Raw genomic sequence first — 20,234 nt, forward strand, 5'->3', positions numbered from 1 at the left:
GCGAGGCCTCGGGCACGGCTCCGTGCAGCCCCGCCACCGCCGGGCAGCCCGGTTTACTTAACGCACCCCGCAGCTAGGGTCCGCTTTTGGAGTTAAATGGCCAGGCACCCGTCTACGCTTCCTCGAAAGTTAAGGCTTTAACCGTACTTGGGAACGGGACACGACGACGGTTAGAGTTCCCAGGAACAGTCCGCAACAACGCGGGAGGCGTCTCCCCCCGCCACCCAGCACCTCCTTTAAACTCCACTAACTGAGGCAAAGATGGAAAACGCCGCTCACGGGAGCCATGCGTGTCAAACTGTTTCAGGAGGCAAAGTCTTTTTTGCCGCTGCAGAACTGAGCGCAGGCTGCGGGATTAACTTATGTTTAACAGAAACCACCAGCTACTAGGAAAAAAAACCAAAACAAAAAAAAAAAAACCTAACCAACAAACACCCCAATTTTGACCCAAACCCAACCAAGCAAGCGAACAAACACAAAATCCCGGTTCAAACCTCACGTTCGCTCGCAGCTTTGCTTTTTCCTCTCCTTCTCTTAAGCAGAAGGAAGCCACTCACCGCGCTCCTGCGTCCACCAACAGCTGTGCCGCGCGCGGCCGAGCCTCGCTCCGCTCTCCGAGCTCTACCGGACAGCCCGAGCGGGCGGGCGCGCGACAGACAGCGCACCGCCCCTCCCGCCGGCAGCCGCCGCTCTACGCATGCGCCATTCCCACGGCTCCATTCTACTCAATCAAGCCCTCTCTGTTTGCGCGCCCCATTGTCCTTTTAAGGGAGAAAGGCAACGCGGGAAGCCTGGGAGGAGGAGGAGGAGGAGTAGGGGGCGGGGATGTTGGCCATTGTGACGGCAGCGAGGACTTCACGCACGCGGCCCGCTCCCGCGGCCCGCCCCCAGCCGGCGGTGGGCGGGACCCGGGCACCTGCCTGCCTGCCCGGAGGAGCAGCGCGGGGCGGGGCGGGGCGGGGCGGGGTTACAGCGGCCACCTCCCGAGGCGTCCGGCGCGCTGCAGCCCGCGGGTCAGGGCGGGACCCGACAGGCTAACCTGGATCAGGAGTAGCGTGGCAGCGGGGTGAGGCAGTGATCGTCCCAGTGTACTCGGCACTGGTGAAGCCACACCTCGAATCCTGTGCTCAGCTCTGGGCCCCTCACTACAAGAGAGACACTGAGGTGATGGAGCGGGTCCAGAGAAGGACAACGAAGCTGGTGAAGGGTCTGTAGCACAAGTGTGATGAGGAGTGGCTGAGGGAACTGGGGTGTTTAGTCTGGAGAAGAGAAGGCTCAGGGGGACCTTATCGCTCTCTACAGCTACCTGAAAGAAGGATGGAGAGAGGAGGTGGCTGATCTCCCAAGTAACAAGCTATAGGACAAGAGGTAATGGCCTTAAGCTGTGCCAGAGGAGGTTTAGATTGGGTATTTCTTCACAGAGAGGATGCTTAGGCATTGGCACAGGCTGCCCAGGGCAGTGGTGCAATCACCGTCTCTGGGAGTGTTCAAAAACCATGTAAATGAAGCCGTCAGTGGCATGGGTTAGTGGTGAACTTGGCAGTCCTGGGATAAAAGTTGAACTTGATGATCTTGGATGTTATTTCCAACCTAGCTGATTTTATGAAACATCAGCACCATGAAGGCAGCATTCTTCTGAAAAGTGTGGCCCAACTGCTGTTTTTAACATGACCCAATAGCAACAGCTGGTGTGTTTTCTATACAAAGCGTGTCCGGGCTCACACTTGAGGCACCAGCGCTCGACCTTGGTGGTGGGTCATAGCTTCTGGCAGCAAGAGGGAATGTTTTGTGCTGGTCTTGGGAGGTTTTTTCTCCACATATGGTTCATTTTCTGTACTTTCAAAAATCATCAGCAGTTTTTGGGAGTTTTTCTTGCTGTGTCAGAATGAGTGATGTAAAAATTCACATCGCTGCAACCTCTGCTTCCCACTCTCTGGTGCAGTTTAGGAAGAGCTGCTTCATGAAACAGCTGGTGGGGTATGTTGAAATAGGCTTCCTTTAAAAACTAGCAATGTCAAAAGGATGAGCCTGTGATGTACAAGGGAATACTTGGTTACAACAGCACCATTACAGCCTGTAACTACAAGTGCAAGCTGCTCCCTCCTAACCTTGTGGTCAAGCCCAGCTGAAGCGTGAATCGTAGAGTCACTGAATGGTTTGGGTTGGAAGGGGCCTTAAAGATAATCTTTAATCTTACAGATAATCTAATAAATTCCACCCCCCTGCCATGGGCAGGGACATCTTCCATTAGACCAGGTTGCTCAAAGCCCTGTCCAACCTGGCCTTGATGCTGCATTTCCAACTATTAGAAAGATAAAAATTTTCTCACAGAATGAGCAGCAGCAGAGACACAACATGCAGTTGTTGGCTAATACTCAAAAATATTAAAAATAACATTGAGTGTTTCTATCACAAATTTTTATCCTGGTAATGACCTTTTGGGTCTAACCCTAATTCAGGCACAGATTTAGCAGCTCATGGCGAACTCTTGCTGAAAGAATCTGTTTGCTCCCCGCAGCAGCACTGGCTAACCTCAGTGGGGGCAGGGGGGCAGGTTTCCAGGGGAGCAGGACCATCTGCTTTTCCTTAGGTTAGTCGGAGCACCTCACCTCATCTCTACCTGATTGTAAATCCTTGGTAACTCTACAGCACCTCCTCCCTCAGCACTGCAAAACCGGTCCATTTGGGCATGAGGCGCAGCAGGATTTCTCTCTCACAAGGAAGTCTGCAGGTTTATCTGTGAGGTGGGTGGGGGGTTGTTGTTTAGGGATTTTTTTTTAACTGATCCTAGCCTGCTGACTTCCTTACCGGTGCTTCCAAATCATATTCAACTTGTGAGACATAAGTGTAGCTAATGCTGAATAAATTCTCAAAATGCAGATATGATTTTACTAGTTTTAACTAGTCTGGGGAACTCTACCAGCTCTTTTGGCAACTTTTGTTTTAAATAACGTGTGTAGTTTTATGTGCCTCTTTGTTTTGAGGGAGTGATTCTCCCAGATTTTCTCCCATTATTTCCCCTTTTTTTCCTCTCTGCACTTCTCAAAGACCACCAGTGACATTCCTTTCAGTATAATGACATCTAGTATAGTATTTAAATTCCCCACTGAGAATGAAATATATTTTCAAGGAGGATCCTTGTAGGTATCAAACAACGTGCTGCCTCTCAATTCCCAGCTGAACAAACCCAGTCCCTTGGTGCCTATCGCTGGCTGCCCTCCCTCATCACCATGCTGAACATTCACAGAATGGCTTGGCCTAGGCTTTGGCTGCATACAAACCAGGGTCAGGGCAACTGCTCTGGTATTTATTTCATGGCTTTGTGCCCTTACACTCCAAATCTCATGCAAGCCCCAAAACTCAGTGGAGAATGCAGGCTTCTAACTGACAGTAATGAACAGAGCTGATGCTTTAACCCACGGAGGATTTAAGTCTGCAAATCCTGTACTGCTGTGGCCTGTGAACAGCTAGCTCTGCCATTCCTGCCCTCAGAGGAAAACAGCTTCTAGCCATGTGAGTCCCAATGACAATGCATAAATGAAAAATGTGGTCAAAACCTTCATTTCTCAAATGTCTCTGGTTTCCCTGAAGCATTTGCTGATGACATTTCAGGGCCACCCTCTTGACAGCGGTTTGAGTTTTCATTTTTGGGTGATAGCCAGCTTGCAAGTAAAAGGCACTTCAATAGCTAAAAAGCTTCCATCGAGGTTCTTCTAGCCCCTTCCCCTTGAGCAAGCCACCTGTGCTCCCCACACCATCAGAGGGACACTTTTTTGACCTCACTGAATGGAACGAGGGGCATGAAAAAGAGCTGCAAACTTGGAACAAGCCGAAGGAGTTTAAATTGGAAAATGCAGACATCTGAAACAGTGCACATACCTTCACACTATAGGTAAAGCCTCATTTGATGAGGCTCTGCTTTGAAAAATTAAGCATTTTCCTTTCCATTCAGAGCTTGGTCTGAGTGGAAGGTGGAATATGGGATTTCATGAGGATCACAAGTGACCTGAAATTTGTTCTGATCCAGGTTAGCTCTTAAGAAACATTTACTTCAAGAACACATGTGGTCTCTGGAAAACTAATGGGAATGTTGTTGTGTTCCAGTTAAACTAGTATCTTTCCTAGGTGGGTTCTTAATTGTTTTATCTGGGAAGCTAAAGTATGTTGATGGTATAACAATAAAGCTAATCACAAGGGGTTTATAATATAAAACACGTATGTATCATGAGCACTGAGGCAGAGGCACCAACACAGAGAAAAAGTAGGGCATTTGCCAGCTAAGACACCTGATCCTATTGTGTTATATTTCAATTTTAATGAATAAGCAAACACAAATAGGCTACTTGTTGTTAGGTGAAGAGCAGCTGTCAAAACTGAACCTAGGCAGCTGTTTCTGCTTTGAGATTTCACTGTAAAATGTATTTTTACAACTTAAGTAATTTGAAAGTCTGCCTTATTGGCTAAATGCCTGGCCAAGTGATTTTGGAAAAAATATTACCAGGAGTTCTGTCAAGCAAAAAAGGAGAAAAGTGTTGGTTGACTTAGAGTTGTAAATAAGATTTTGCCAAGGAGTATGATTTCAGAGGGAGATCAACAGATAGTTGATCAACAGGTCAGTTCTTTAGCTCCTGCTTGCACCAGCTGTCCCTATGAGTAACAGTATATTGATTTGTTGAAGGTGAAAATGTTCACAGAAGTGGTAATTTAAAGCAAACAGGTTAATAAAGAATGTGGTATTTCCCTCTGGTTTATGTTTTAGGCCAAATGACAGATAGCTACAAATAAACAGTGACAGCAAAGTTTGATGATAATAAGAATAGATATTATGATATTCATGCTGCCAGAATGAAGCACACAAGTTATGTGCCTCAGAGACAGGACCCTGAACCATATTACTCCTAGGAACAAGATCATTTATAGCCCAGCCTAAGTAAGAAATCCATCAGGGCTTAACAGAGAATAACCGCCTTTCTGAAGAGTTTTTAATTGTTATTTCAAATTGCTTAAGAGGAAGATAATTCTCTTAAATTCTTAAGAATTGCTCAAATTCTGTAGTAAAATGATAATTTTCCATTACCACTAAAACACCTTTAATGGAGCTTCTCAAGGGCTATTCATTTCTTTGCTGCACTATTGCTTTCATCCCTGTTGAAGCCGGTAAGACTATTCCATGAGGATTTGTATTAGGGTGATTCGAAGATGACTTTAAGAAGATCAGCCCTCTATGCCTGCCAGTCTGTTTCCTGTCAAGAAAGTTATCCCCACCTTATTTTGTCATTTGGGGCAATTTTGAAAACAAAGACCAAGTATTCGGAAACCCAAAAGAGGTCTCTCCTCCAAACAGAGACTTCCATCTTTCGCAGCAGCAAGTTCCAGATTTTATACTGACTATTTCAGAGTAATCTTTAGGGAGCACAAAGTTATGAACTCTTCAGAGAGAGTTGTGGTCTCAAGCAGGATCATTTTTAGGGAACAGAATTTGCTCTTTGAAGCTTCTTACTGAACCTAAGACTCCTGACTAAGCATGTCCATCTTCTTGCACGTTCCTGAACACACGCAGAGGTGGCTGAGAAGAATGAAAAGCAAGGTGCAGCTATGGGATGTGGTTTGGAGGGCATCCATGGTGGCTAAAAGCAACACTTTGGCATGGCAGGCTTTCTTTCTGGACCTCCCTCTCAACAGGAATTAAGCAGGTAAATAGGGATGCTCGAAAATCCTCTGCTAGGGAGCAGTCAGCATGGGAGGCCATGAGAAGGGTTTCCATATAGGTGTTGGTGCTCTAGGCTCATACCCAGAACTCTGCTAAATAAAACCAAGAAACCTGAGGCAGTATCTTTCCAGGTTAAAGCTTCCCTCATCACCATTCTTTCTTTGGAGATTTTTCTAGCCTACAGGTCTCTTCTCAGTGGCACTGCTTTCTAATCTACAGCACCAGCGGACACAACAAAGGTCCAGAGATTCCCTTTTCAGGGAAATAAAAAAAATTGTTCCCAGATCAAGGAGGAGCTAGCTGAAGAATGACATCAACCTAACACTGAGATACCCTAGGAAAGGAAAAAGGCACTTGGAAGAGGCGACAGTTTCAGATTTAATATTTTAACTGCACTGGTACTATGGAGAAAACATGTCTCTCTGTGGGCAGAGAACAGTGAGCTCAAGTACAAGTGACTAGTCTCATGAGGGCATAGCATGTCGCTGACCTTATTCCCAAGCCGCTGAAGACAGAGTCTTCTGGCAACGAAGAAGAGCAGTGGGCAGACTTGGCTAACCAGGGTGCGCAGAGATGGTCCCTGAAGGAAATCTGCAGAACCTAGAGTCCTGATCACAAGCATTCAACAAACAGCCAAGAACCATATGGGAATCTACCACTGGAGATCTGGAATGAGGAGCTGAAGGGAACATTTTTTGCAAGGGAAAGTGTGAATGGAGTTAGCTAACAAAGCCACCACATCACACAGATAACTCCAGATAGTTTAATTGGATTAAATCAGATAATTAGGCTGCAACAAATCAACCAAATTTGACACTTAACATCCTCTAGAAAGCAAGCCAAGGGCAGACAGAGGAAAAGGGCAGACAGAAAGCAGCATGAAGGGAGAAGGCAGTAGGATACATACATACCCTTTCCTCAGAGCAGAGGCATCCCATTCTAAAAAAAATTTAAGGAGAAGGACTTTCCAGGAGGAAGTCTTCATTCAGAAAGACACATAGCTAAGGGGAGGTCAGAAGCAGGATGGGGAACCTTCAGGCAAAATTTGAGCAGATGTCCATCACAGGGATCCCCAGAAGTACGCTGGGTCCCAGAATGGATGTTCATGCTCAGGAATTAACTCTAGAGGGTTATGAGAGACTTAAATAAACACAAACCAAAGGACACTCATCTGACCTCAGTGACTTCCCTCAGGTCTGCCTACCTGTTCATATTGCAAATTACAGCATACAGAGCAGTCAAGGGACCCAGATGCAGCCTCCAGGGCACGAGTGGCACAGCCTGAGCCACACAGCTAGTGTACAGCATGTGCCCTATACTACATAGGTAGAGTGATCTCTTAGACATCTCAGGGCCAGTGGGTAAAGTTCCTATGTCTTCACTGACCTCGTGACGCAGAGACCACCAAGGAAGTTCCATGTGGGTATATGAGAGAAGAGATGCAAGGGGGTACTGGCCCTGCAGGGGGGTATTTTTCGATTTATGTACATCTCCAGGAAAGATTTAAAAAACCTCTCAGCAGGGAGAGGACAGTTTGCGAAGCAGAAGGGTTTAGAACTTCCATGCCACATACCTTTTAGCTTCAGAAGAAATGTCTTCGGCTAAAGCCACCGTTGTATTTTTTTCTTTCCCACTGGGATGACTGGGTTTATCTGGGCAGGATTAAGGCTGATTAGGTGCCATGGGAGGGGAGATACTCCAGCTGGGATTAAGCTCACATAGACAGTTGGGGGGGGGGTGGGGAGTGTCAGCGAACAGCAGTGCCCTGAAGCATGTGGGATGTATGGGGAGCTCAGCCTTCCCGAAGAAACGCAGGTGAGCATGTGTAGCATGGCTGTGTGAGTGATGGCATCCCCAAGTAGGTTCCTGCTTCTCTTACAAGCCCCAGGGGCTCCTGGGGAAGCTCAATCAGAGCAGCCTGCAGGGATGGCCAGGCTGTGAGGAGGTGCCCCAGGGCAGCATTGTCCTTCAGGCATGGGCACTTTCTGAAAAACAGCTAAACAAAGTGATTGCTATTTACAGAGTAACAAGCTGGCCGCTTAGAGACGCTTCAAAAACTGGCCTTTCTAAAACCAGCTAGCAGTGTGGTTTCTGAGGTGCTATTTTCAGCATGCCGTCAAAAAAATCTCTATCCACAGATGAACTGACTGACTCTTCTTGTCAGGACAACTACCCTTTCAGCAGTGGTTGAACCACTCCTAATGCAAGGTTTCAGAAACAAGAGCAATATTTACTTGATTTGCATTATCTGTAGGAGGAAAGTGGGAAGACTGGGTAGATATGAAAGTGACCTCTTGAAATGATCCTTCCTTGCCCTGCTAATGCTAGGGCTGTGTACCTGCACTCAGGGTTGACTGGGGAATCATAAACATCTGATTCACACCATGTAATAGAAAAAAGAAGTTTGAGCAAGTGCTAAATCCTCCCGTTTTGGCCAATTGCTAACTGCTTGATGGCAAGCGAAAACAGTTCAAGGTTTCAGGCACTGTTCTCTGTGACATCTGGTACCAGCCATGGTCCCAGACAGACCCCAGACTGCAGGTCTGACCAGCCTGGTGTTTCTTCTACTTCTAGACCCTCAAGCTATTTCAGAACAGAGCGGCCCAACACATTTAGACACACACAGAAGGCAGCAGGAGTGGCTCAGTTGCAACCCTCACGTGCAAGGATGGTGGTGCCCATTAAGCAGAGCTGTGTGTGCATGTTGTGAAAGTCTTTCTCAGTTGCAAGTGTGTGCATGCATGTGTGCAAGCATTCAAATGCTTTTCACTTAGGCCAAGTTTACCCTCTTATAAAACACATCCTGCTGTAAATTAGAATAAGTAGCTATTCATAGGCAGACTGCAAAACAGGAGGGGTTTTGTATGTGCCATTCTTTAAGGCGGCAGCAGCGCTTTAAAGCCTCTTTTATAAGTTGTGGCAAATGGGCTCCCAGCATGCTCCTTACACCGAGTCAGCATGATGATGCATGTAGATGCTGACTGGGGCACAGGAAACAACATTTTGAGGGTGTGCTGAGGGGCTTGGGGGACAGATACCAATTGCTACACTCAAGAGTCCGCTTAAAATTTGTGACACCTTTCTATCTATCCCTAGAGAGATTAGGATATCATGTATGAAGTTGTGCAGGTGCAGCATGCCAGAGACTCAGCTTCTTGGGGAATGATTGAAATCGATTACTGCCAGTTTCCTTCAAGCCTGCTGTGTGGATTTCTGTGTCCTTAACAGCAGACTATTTAGCTCTGGTAAATGCCATGTTGCTTTGTAATCCCTGTGGCATGACAGTCCCCTCCCATGCTCATGATCCCAAACTTTCACTGCCCTTTGTCCTAAGGTTGTGGTGCTCTTGTGCTGGCTTTTACCGCCATCCCAACTTCTGGGAGACAGCGGGGCTCAGGGATGCCTCCACAACTTTTTGCCTTCTAAGTATTTTGGTGCGTCTTCATGTTGGCCAGCTTCTGCTCTGCAACAGAACACTTCCCTGCTGGGTTTATATAATCCATCATTGTCACTGCTTCTTGCTCCACAGATTTTAAATGCCTGGACAAAGACACAGACTTCCCTCCAGCAGATACGTGCAGTCATGTTTCAGGCAAGCCGGACACTAAATGATCCAGGTCTCTTTACAAGGCAACTGTTATGATAGCAGTTACTCATTTTCCGTTCTCCAAGTCTGTCATGATAAGTAGACTGGAACAGAAAATGTCATCTGCCTGTGTATAATTCAGTCCTAGTGAAAACACTGAGACTAGCCATATACTTGGACTCATGTTGGTCGTAATACAAATTCTGAGCACTGGCAAGGTTGGATTCAGCAACATCTTGGACCGAAGTTTTTCACTAGACACAGACAGAATCTTCTTCCAACACTAAAACCAAGACAGAAACTGTGATTCTTGATTTGACAAAGGAGTACACTGATATCTTTGGCCATTGTCTACTTGCAAGATATTGACTCAGTAAGACATTTTGGCCTCTGGATCTGATACTTTGGGACAAGTAACTTAAACTGAGATCATACGATGAGATGAACTCCTAGATGAATCAAAGAAAGTAAGTATTAAAACATCTGTTCTTATGTTTAACTTTTCCAAACCCTTTATGAATTACTTGTTTCCAAAAGCTCACCAACCATAGGAATATATAGGCTGACATTTAATTGCCTGCACAAATCCTGCAACATCACTCAAAACAGAAAGCAAAAAGTGCCTCTTAAATGAGCACGTAGGCTTAATGTTTTTTAATGCCACAGGGGCTGATACTAGCTGTCTGCTACTGTTTTGGAGACCAGTGCTTTGCACTGGATTCAGTGCTTCCTATTCAAAATGAATGGTATGAAGTTGAATCAACCTCTGAGGATGTAAAAGCAGCCTAACCCAAAAAGCCCACAGCTGCAGAGCTGCCAGTCTTCTCTCACCTCCCAGTTGGTAGTGGGTATCAGAGCAGCTTCTCCTTCACTGATAATGTGACTGCCATTTAAAAGAAAGAAAGAACCTATGTGAGCTGTCTATACTGAAGGGTTTTGACACTGGTCTTTCAGCAGAGACTGTTCTCTACACTATATTATTGAGCCAAAGTGCACAAGATTCCTGCCTAGTTACCTATGGTCTTGGCAGACTTTTAAGTCTGGTTTGATCTTTGCATTTCAAAGCTTTCACTTACATGCTGTTCCACCGCTCAGCTGTTGGGAAAGAAATACAAAGGCACGTCCTCACTCCGGCTCTCTCCTCCTCCTCAGGGCCACAGACACCTGTGTTGACATGCTGTTGTGATCTCTGCCTGCGCTATTGCAGCTCTCAGCAGTACTGCAGCACGAGTGGCATGGGCTGCCGTGACAGACCCTTCTTCCCTGCAGCCAGGCCTCTGCCTTCACCGAGGTCTCCAACTCATGCTCCAAGCAGGGAGTAAGCACCAGCACTTTTCCCACTGTCTGGGCACCGCTTTGATGCCCCTTGCCTTTTTCCCTTTAAAAGCATTGTGGGAGGGCACTGGCCGTCCACCTGCCAGCGTCAGTCCTCCACAAGCCCCAGCCCCATCTATGTCACTATACATGGGCTGGTGGCCATGTTGATCTCTAGGCTGCACCGTGGGGTTTGCAGTACGGTTCACCTATGCCACTATAACATGAGATGGGAGATCCTTGTATCGAAGGGGCAAGGTTTTGTTTCAGTTGGACAGGACTAGTCAGTGGTTTCTTCAGGCTGGCGCAGGGCCTGGCCACTGCCAGCTCCTCTCCCTGGGGGCTTGTGGTTCATCAAGGCGATGGCCCCTTTGCTACCCTGAAGAGGTTATGGTTCTGCTTTACCCTAGGCATTCACATGATTCCTGCCATCTCCCTTTAGAATCCCTGCAGGTGTCCCCTGGCTTCCTGCGGGTGCTTGCTGAGGTGTGCTGGTGGAGCACACAAGCAAGTCCTCACAAGGCAGCCAGTCGAGAAGAAAGGCAAATTCTTCGTGCTCCGTTTGTAGTTTTGCTCAGAAGGCCCCAGAGCTGCTGCCCCCCTGAGCCTGCATGCTCCTCTCTAGTCCTGGCTTCCCCGGCTGTCCTTCTCTCTTGAGTGCTGCTCTCCTGCTCTTTTACTATTTATTTTTTGTAAACTGTATTTTGCACCTTCAATAACGCCCTTCAATAAAGCCATTCTGCTGCTTTTTCCCCCTTCTGAGCGTGGCAGCTCTGGTCAGATTCCTCCTCAGGGCAGCTGCCAGGGTCAGCCAGGACACAGGATGCTTTAGCTCCAGCAGATTCTCTGGGCAGTACAGGATGGCCAGTCCTCACTTCCTACACCGAGTGAAAAAGCAGGAAGGTTAATCTTTTCTAGCACAGCTGGATTGGCTGCAAATACCTAAATATACATTCTAGCATGTTGTAGGACTCAAAGTTTGGCATTGCCCATGCTGAGTCAAGGTTAAAAACTGCAAACCTAAGAAACCAACAAGAATAAGGCAACATATTCATATGTAACTTTATTGGTTTATTGGATAAAAGCAGAACCACCTCTCTACATGTCTCCATGATTTCCGTTTAAGGAATGGGGGTTTAGGATTGCCACACTCCAGCCCATGCTGCTCAGCCCTAGCTCAGCAAGGCTGGAACATGCACTTGGCTTTACACGCTCATGTAGCTCCAGAGTTCTCCATTTAGTTATCTTTAAAGTCACTTCCAACTTCTAGCATTGCCACAGCTGGAGAAGAATTAAATCAGGCCTGTTTCATAACGTCTTTATCAAGCGCAGGGAACAACCAGGTTTGGTTTTTGTACCAAGGGTTCATTTTGTGCTTGTACAACTTTTGTTCTTGGCTTCACATCCACATTGTGTCCCTTTATTTTACATTATGACGTATCTTCTGTTGAACGCACATTGTGCATTTAGCCAGAGATACAGGAACTAACACTGTCCCGTCTCATCAAAACTTTTTTCTCCTGCTTTGTTGTGCTTTGCCTATTTTCTTGCTGCTTGTGCTAAGAACACAATGCCCTCGGAAAAAATCTTGTTTCACTGCATGTACTACACCCTTTGTATGTGCGCTAACTCTAGAGAGAGGCAAAGCACAACATGAAGGTGCTCAGACAGCTTTGGCGTCTGCCAGCTGTTTGTCTTTGTGTATTTTATACATTTTTAATTGTACACACTTCTGTTTGTCCCCAGCATCATTCTCTCATGAAGAAAGCCTGGCATTCACTTGATTTGCAGCCATCCACTTCTTCACAATCAAAATCCTGTTGCATAACAGCCTTTCTGTAACTTTGGTGCTGGTTATACCACAGAACAATGTTTTAGTAACTGTTATTTACATTTTTCAGGGTAGCTGGGGGAGGGGGGGGGGTTAGTTTTAATTAGCTGAGTAAGAGAGCCATGAGTGATTGTACAGACACATAAAGAGCTGCTACCATCATCTCCCAGCTTCTTACCCATGGCTTTTGTGCCAGCATTGCTAAAACAAGGCAAAAATAGTACATTAGGCCCTCTTTGAAAGAGGAGGAGGCAGAATCAATTAAATTGTTGCAGTGTGTATTGTGTCTGGAGTCCTCAATAGTTTTTTCCTTACCTGGTGAATTGCCTCAGCCAAGGGCAGAAAGTCTCTTTTAGATCTGGGAGGAGTGAAGAGAGTGCAAGCCCTCCTGCCATCCTCCCCCAAGCAGTACTTTGGCAAGGGAGAAGTCAGGGAGGTTCTTCTATGGAAACACTGCCTGCTGAGAAACATTTCAATGAACTACAAAGGCTCCTTCCTCCCCCATCTTGCTGCTGCTTCCTTCTCCATCCCTTCCTAACCCTTATTTTCAGCACAAAAGTAAATGAGAACACCCCCTGCTTACAAAACCTGAAAGAAGCAAAATCCAAGGGACAGAGGAACATCCTAGAAAGCTCTTTCAGGAGGGACCTCACTGAGTAGCTCAACCTAGGACATCAACAGGAATGTGGCTAGCTTGGATGGCAGTATAAACAGACAAGGCATTAAGCTTGCAGTGCTTGGGAGAACTTGCTGGTAGCCCTGCATCATTTTTTGAATGAAAACAATGCTTTGGATGCTTGCAAGAGCTGATTCTATTGCAAACAGACTTGTCTTTCAATGTCAAAGGAAGGCTTTATTTGGTTACAGGCCAAAAGTGGGTAAAAGACTGATGCATCCAGGCTCTACTTGGCAAAGTGCTTCTGGGTAACTACAGCTGGGAGTGGTGGTGGATGGGAGAAAAGGAGCATGCCTATACTGTTGCCTTGTACTGCTAGTTGCTGCTTTACCATGGACAATGGAATCTCAGATTTGCCTACAAACATGATCGCTGATAGTGGGCTGGGTAGGATCTATCCAGGACATCTGGCACATAGTGGCAAGACAATCCATACTGTTCACAGCTCTACCTGGAATCCACACTGGCAGTCTTCAGATTCAATCTCCTGCTTGTCAGACACTATTGCCACTACTCTCTTCCAGGATCTTAACCAAAGATCTTGAAGAGATGAACACAAGGCTTTTGAGTATCTTCATTAGCACAAGCCTGGCCTCTCACAGAGATAAACTTTTCTACTTAAAATGCTGAGATCACCTAGAAGCAACCTCTTATGTGTAAGAGTGAGACTGGCTTAAACATTATGAGACGGAAGCAGCAATAGTCACTTTATTATTTTCCCAAGAGAGAGCTGCTTCTCTTCTGTGCACAAACTAGTAGCTTAGTAGACTATAGTGCTCATGAATGCCTGTCTAAACTCGTCGGTTTTAGGAACTTCCACTGACTTCAGTAAGCTGTGGTGGATCAGCTTGTATTTGCACTTCCTAGGGCACACATTTCCACTGAAGATCCGCTAGTTCATTCCTCCCTTCTCAGCATTGTGCCAGTTAAACACGAATGACTAAGCCCAGAACAGCTATCCTATTTCTCACTGATCACAGCTACCCACACTACCCCTGTCTAGCACAAATTCCTGCTGACATTCAAAATTCTCTTTTAACAAAGTGAATTAAATAGCTTCTCTGGTCTGCAAGTTTTTCCTAGTTCTCCTGTGTTCCTGTTACCATGAGTGCAAACCTTTTCCACAGTTTTAAGAACATGAAGGCTGGGTAGAGGCATGGGGTGATGCTTCCACTTACACTCCCTGAATGCAGTTCTTCTGAAAGTCATCTTGGTGGTGGTGGCGGGGGCAGCTGTCCTGTGCACCCCACCCAGTTTGAGCCAGCTCGGTACTATTTATACAGTCAGGAACCACAGACCATCTGCAAGATGTTTAGATCTCAGGCAAGCCAATAGCCACACTAATTCCAAGCTGGTGGATTCATACTGCATGGTATGATTTAGAGCACATCCTCTTTATCCCATGGGATAATGACAGTTCAAAAGCTGCATACGTGCAAGCAGGTAAACTGAATTCAGGTGAGAGCACAGAGTGGAAGAAACAGGCTAAGGACACTCAGTGGAAGAGTTCACAGCCATCTCAAGAACAAAAGCACAGTCTTTGGACTGCCTTCCCAGTTAATTTAAAATTAATTCCATGCCTTAAAAAAAAACAACCAAACAACAAAACCAAAGCAAACCCTAAACAACCAACAACAAAGATGATTCTCATTTCTACTGACTATTTCTGACTACTATGGGAATCTCTTGCTAGAACTTTGTTTGTCCTTCACCATGCATTTTCTGGTGTGAGTGATGGTTTATTTGAGCTTGCAATGAGCAGACACAGGTTGCGGGGCAGAGACGGCACAAGATTAACTTGATGTTAATGGAAGAGCTTTGGCCTGAAGATGAAAAGCAGTAGAGAACTGCTCTTGCAAAGCAGCTGTTGTTTGTTCCTCCCTTTTGGTAGGGAATTAGTTGCCATCCTCACACAACAGCAAAACAAGTATTTGTATGCATTTCTGAAGTGCTTAACCACGTTGCAGATAGTAACCATAATCACTGTATTGTAGTTAAGTAAGAAGAAAGCCCGTTCTTCTGTCCTAACAATTACAAAACTCTCTAACCGTACACAGCTAGACAGACTTACCCACAACAACACAAATCAACAGGTTGTACCAATGCCTTTAAACTGGAATTAACCACAGATGAGACCTTAGGGTACTTCTGTCACAGTAACATTGAAAAGCTGCTCTCGGTCACACACCAATGGACTCTGGATGAGCAGTTTCTAACCCAAAGGCTGAACAGCCTAGATTGGCAAGGCAGAGACTGGCTGAAGCAAAGTTCCACCACTCTGTACCTCAGCCCTCTGGCTGCAAAATGGAATATGCCATAAGCAAATTGCTAAAAGGCCTTGGTGGAAGTCAGGGAGACCTAGAAACGAAGCCACATTTTCTGATCTCTATCCTGTGCCTCTGTAAGACAGATAAGGAACTTGTCTTTGTAGCTAAATTATTAATATATTGTAAAAATTACAACTACCTCTGTCCATCACCCTTAGATTTTGCTCTTGTAAACTCTTTGTTTTTTGATGTGTCAAGAACATGCCAATATATCGCTCGAATGCCTTTGAAGAAATGAATTCAGCATGGGAGGACAGTGCTGGGAGGGATAATCATAAACATTAATGCTAGCTTAGCCTCCGCAAGCTGCCTCTGCTGGACTTCTCTAGTCATAATTAAAAGCAGCCAAGTGAGGTTTCTTCTTGCAAGGCCTACTGAAGGAGCCCATCTCTCCTCTCTGGCTGCAGAGCCAGGGCAAGGAAAAAGGCTTCCCCAGGCTAACACCAGGCTTTATGAAATCCTCTTGTTGAAAGCAGGAGAAGACAAGGATTGCACAGCATCAAAACTAACATCTGGCTGCTACTGAGGAAGGAGTTTATTTTAGTTTAGGCTTGTATCACCTGGCTGTGGGAGTGGGAGAGAATCTGGCACTGAATGTACTGTGTGAAGATTGGGATGCATCTTGCATTCTCCATGCCTGTCTCTCGCTGGGAGAATAGATGCCCTGGGGTAAGCGCTTGAGGTCCTTGGGAATTACATCTGCTGCACAGTGCTGCCAAATGCACTTTGCAAATAAAACTCAATTGTTCGCTTCACTTGTGGGTGGAACAGACCACTCTACGATTGACCCATTTTAACTTGCTGCTCTGGCCAGGTCTAAAAGTAAATGGATCATTCAGAGAATATAAAATTAACAGGTCTGTATTGGGCAAAGGACTGTTATTTTCCACAAAGAATTGTGCTGGCTATCTTCTATGTTTACCCTTTGAGCAAGACATATAGACTTGCATGAGACTTAAGATAACCTCTAGAAGTAAGAGGAAGAGTATCTTACAGATTATGACTCAGAGCACCTGGTATGAACACTTGAGTCTTTATGATATAAACCACGATTATTTGACATTTATGGATCCTACTGAATTACTTCTTGAATGATAACAAGATTGTCACCAGATCACACAACAATGAGGTCCTTTACAGCAACATCTTATGATAAATATGGCCTGGGTAAGGATCAGGAAGGTTTTGGCTGTGTTTCCTCCTGCTTCTCCCTTCGAGACAAAGGTGGGTTTGGTTAAAGGAGAAAATAATTTGTCTGGTCACATACTCTTCTGAGAGAAGTAGCTCTTTCAGAGAAGCCAAGATGCCCTGTGAGGTCTGCAGGGAATACAGGTGGGCCTATTACAGTGTCAAGCCTTCCTGCAGATCTACAGCTTTCCACTGACGAATCAGCTGTGCAGTGGCTTCAGCAGACAGTTTACCTTAACCAGCCACGAGATAGCAGACCTGTACAGAAATTTTTCCATTCCCTTCACATCGTGTGCTGAGCTCAAACCAGCTTATAGTGTCTGATGGAACAACACAAGAGAAAACAGGAACGTCAGCAATTAAATGCTCCCTGACTGCAATCACAGGAGCCTCAATCCCTGAGCTGATGGGGTGACAGACAGGGAAGCAGCTCTGCTCTTAACCTGAGCATAATTTTTTTCCAACAAGCTCACCTGAAATGCTGGAAAGGAACAAACTAGATGGGTGAGTTGTCTCAACTTCTACCTGTGCAAGTTTTCTCCGTTTTCTTCTACCTACCCTTTGCAGAAAACATTGTAGTGTTCCCAGACCGCATTAATGACAGCGCAGTGGAGAGGAAGTTATTTGCACTTCCTCATCTGGACAAGTTCAGTCCTGTGTTACTTCAAGTACTTACTGCCTTTAAGATGCCAGATCCCACTATCTCAAATTTACATACTTAAGCGTAACACATTAAGTAAGGAGGTGTGCTGCATGTGGCCACTCCTCCTATTGAAATTTGACCACAAGCAGCTCTACGGATTTTATTCACATTTATGGGATCCTATAATTTTGCTGCTACACTGTTGCTAAACATCAGTATCATGAAATTACATATTTCAGGATTCCCACATACATGGTCCCAGACTCTGAGACCTTCAGTCCTCTCTTAAGCCTTTTCAAAACCAAGAGTTAAAATGAATGAACAGACATGGCCCACTTCACACACACTATATACACACACATACAAGGAACTGTATTTCAACAGTGCTGGTTTCAAAAATTCTCATATTTTTGCCAATTGCAGCAGAACTAGAACATGGGGAGGATTTCTGAAAATCCAGTCCAGCTTAGAAAAACCTGTAATTACCAAGCAGGGCATTTCACTACCATTCTTTTGCACCTTCTTGTTGCAGGCACCCATCTCTTCTGTATCGACTTCTCCTCTTATGGGACATGCCAACTGACAGGCTGGAGGGCATGAGTTTCACTCCAGCTTTTTAACCCTGAGTTTAAATATCAGAGCAACTCATGTCAAGAGAGGAAAGAGACCCTCAGCGGCAGTTAATCTCACACTTCCCATTTGGCTGCCAATAGGATCCCACCCCCTTCTCTCCACTCTTCCCCATGCAGATACTAAGGGAGAGCAACCCAGGCTGCCTAGCAAATGCCACCCTGGAAAGAGCTAAACTTCACTGCAATCCCAATTCTTCCCTTTGATCAGCCACACTTTCCACCTAAGCCTTGAAAATGGAGGGCTGGTCAGGCTTGGCACAGTCAGACTTTGTGCCAGGGGAGGCAGAAGGGCAGGTTTTGAGAGCAGACCCTCGCACTCCCTTTCTCCTTCTTTGCTTCAGCAAGTTCCCACTGCCAGGAGCCTCGGTTCAGCTCTTCAGTCTGAGAATCGAATCTCTCAGTTCATCTGCAAGGAGAAAATGACACCAACCTTTGTTCTCACAGTTTTATTTGTAAAGGACTAGCATGAAAAGCTGTATTTCAATGTACTTCAAAACCTGAAAAACTCATGTCAGTTTGTGGTATGTATGTTAAAGTGCTTGATATAACAATACTTTTACTCATGTCGTCTTGAAAATTATCCAGTTCTTATTCAGTTAGTAATAATGTAAAGACAAAATATACTTAATGGAGACATGTAAGGATCATTTTAAGCTATACAGGGCACATTTGTACATTTCAAGTGTAACATACAATATTTTCCCTTAAGATGCGCACCTTCACTTGACTGAAAAGAGGAATTTTCTCAAATATGCCATTGCGCAACCCTTCTAAAAAGACATTTTTGAACAATGATATCTAATTACACAAACCAACTCGGAATAAACATGAGCAGATTTCTCACTAAACAGTAGAATTTCATTCATTTCAGAGAATTATAAATACACATTTTGTACACAGTGAGGCATTTGATTCTTTGACTCCCTCAAGTTATCATGCTGGATGTTAGTATAACAGGACGATGCAAACTCAGACACCTGCAGATGGGTACTGGATAGAATTTTTTCTTCTTTAAAAAAAAGCAGACACCAGATAGCTTTGGTCTTTTCCAAGTTTCCCTTTCTCAACCACAGAAGGTGCTTTAACACTGAAGTAAAAACTGTGTTAGCTTAGAAGAATCCTGATGGGTTTCTCACCATCCTAATGGGTAGAATGGTATCTATAAACCTTAGAGAAGAAAACTCATGGTTTCCAAGAAACAAAAGTGGTCTACTAAGGAAAAAAATACAGGGTAGAATAAAAATTCACTACAAAGAATCGTACTTCCAAAGTTGTCAAATAAGAAGTCTTCCAGGAATCTGAGGCACTCAGCTCTGCCCCTTTCGACATATCTTAGGGTGTTTTATTGCCTACAGGGAAATATTAGGCATACATAATTTTTATTGCAAATGATGGGAAACCTGAAAAAACCAAACAAGTCAATACTTGCTGAAAAAGCCAACGTGAAGTTGTGTTAAAGGGCTAAAGGTTCCTTAATGTAGCTTGAAAGGGGGGAAGGTCCTGTTTTGAATTTGAAAATTTCTCAGGTTTTGACTTGTTTTAACTTAAGAAACACTTTATTTAGTTATTGCCCTTTTCTCTGTGTGTGGTTTATTCATCTATGCTTGACCTTTAGAGGTGCCCGTATTTCTACTTTATCCTGCTTGCACTTGAACTGAATCATGTCGGATGACTGTTACGACTGCTGAAGTCATAGTCTTTACAGAAGTATGCAGCAGTGTACTTTTGAGAAGTATCTAGCTAGCAAATGCAGATGATGCTGCAAAGAAATCCAAGGACTAAAGAGGTTGTTATTTCAGTAAAATGAAAGTCACTTAGACTGGTTTGGGCTTGAAGAAAATCATGTATAGCAGTAATTAGACATAAAAGGCCTGAGTTGCAATAGAAATCAAAACATCCTAAGTAGTCATTACCAAATAATGCTGCCACATGGTTTCTGGTGCTAAATGTGTAATTTATTGATAGAGTTAAGTATTAGGGACACATTTTCAGTTGCTGCTGAAGGGTTGTCATGTATCTTCTGCTGACTTTAAGCAGAATTGCCTGGCCACCCTGAAAAGCCTCACACCTCAAATTTCACATTTCTGGAAATGCAAGAGAGATGTCGCACATCCGTGGGCTCTGGCTTCTATCTCATGACACCATTCACAGCCTTTACGTTAGTTACTCACACCCACAGCAGTGACATGGCAGTGCTGTCTACAGTATTTGGGATGAGTTTAGTCAGTTTAAGGAAGTACAAGCCCAGGCGGAAAGAACGGTTATTAAAAAGTGGAACCCTCATAAAAGTCAATGACTCCCTGACAGTGTTGTTTTCTTCTTTCTTA

The 20,234-nt window shown here is 45.0% G+C and overlaps 1 protein-coding gene across 2 annotated transcripts in view; it reads right to left on the bottom strand.

Moving 5' to 3' along the window:
- Positions 1-10,492, bottom strand: part of SINHCAF (SIN3-HDAC complex associated factor) — a 28,001-nt gene extending 17,509 nt beyond the window's left edge. The window contains exon 1 of one of the 2 annotated variants that reach the window (XM_057428093.1): positions 10,373-10,492. The gene's annotated coding sequence lies outside the window, so the exon portion shown is untranslated. Of the gene's footprint in view, positions 1-557; positions 654-10,372 lie in introns of those variants that run through there. The other variant, XM_057428094.1, reaches the window with a different exon arrangement.
- Between the last annotated feature and the right edge of the window lie 9,742 nt (positions 10,493-20,234).

The sequence above is a fragment of the Pezoporus wallicus genome, unplaced genomic scaffold (assembly GCF_028554395.1).
Source record: "Pezoporus wallicus isolate ANWC-B61680 ecotype Strahan unplaced genomic scaffold, APGP_CSIRO_Pwel_v1 contig_2908, whole genome shotgun sequence".
Classification (NCBI taxonomy): Eukaryota; Metazoa; Chordata; class Aves; order Psittaciformes; family Psittacidae; genus Pezoporus; species Pezoporus wallicus.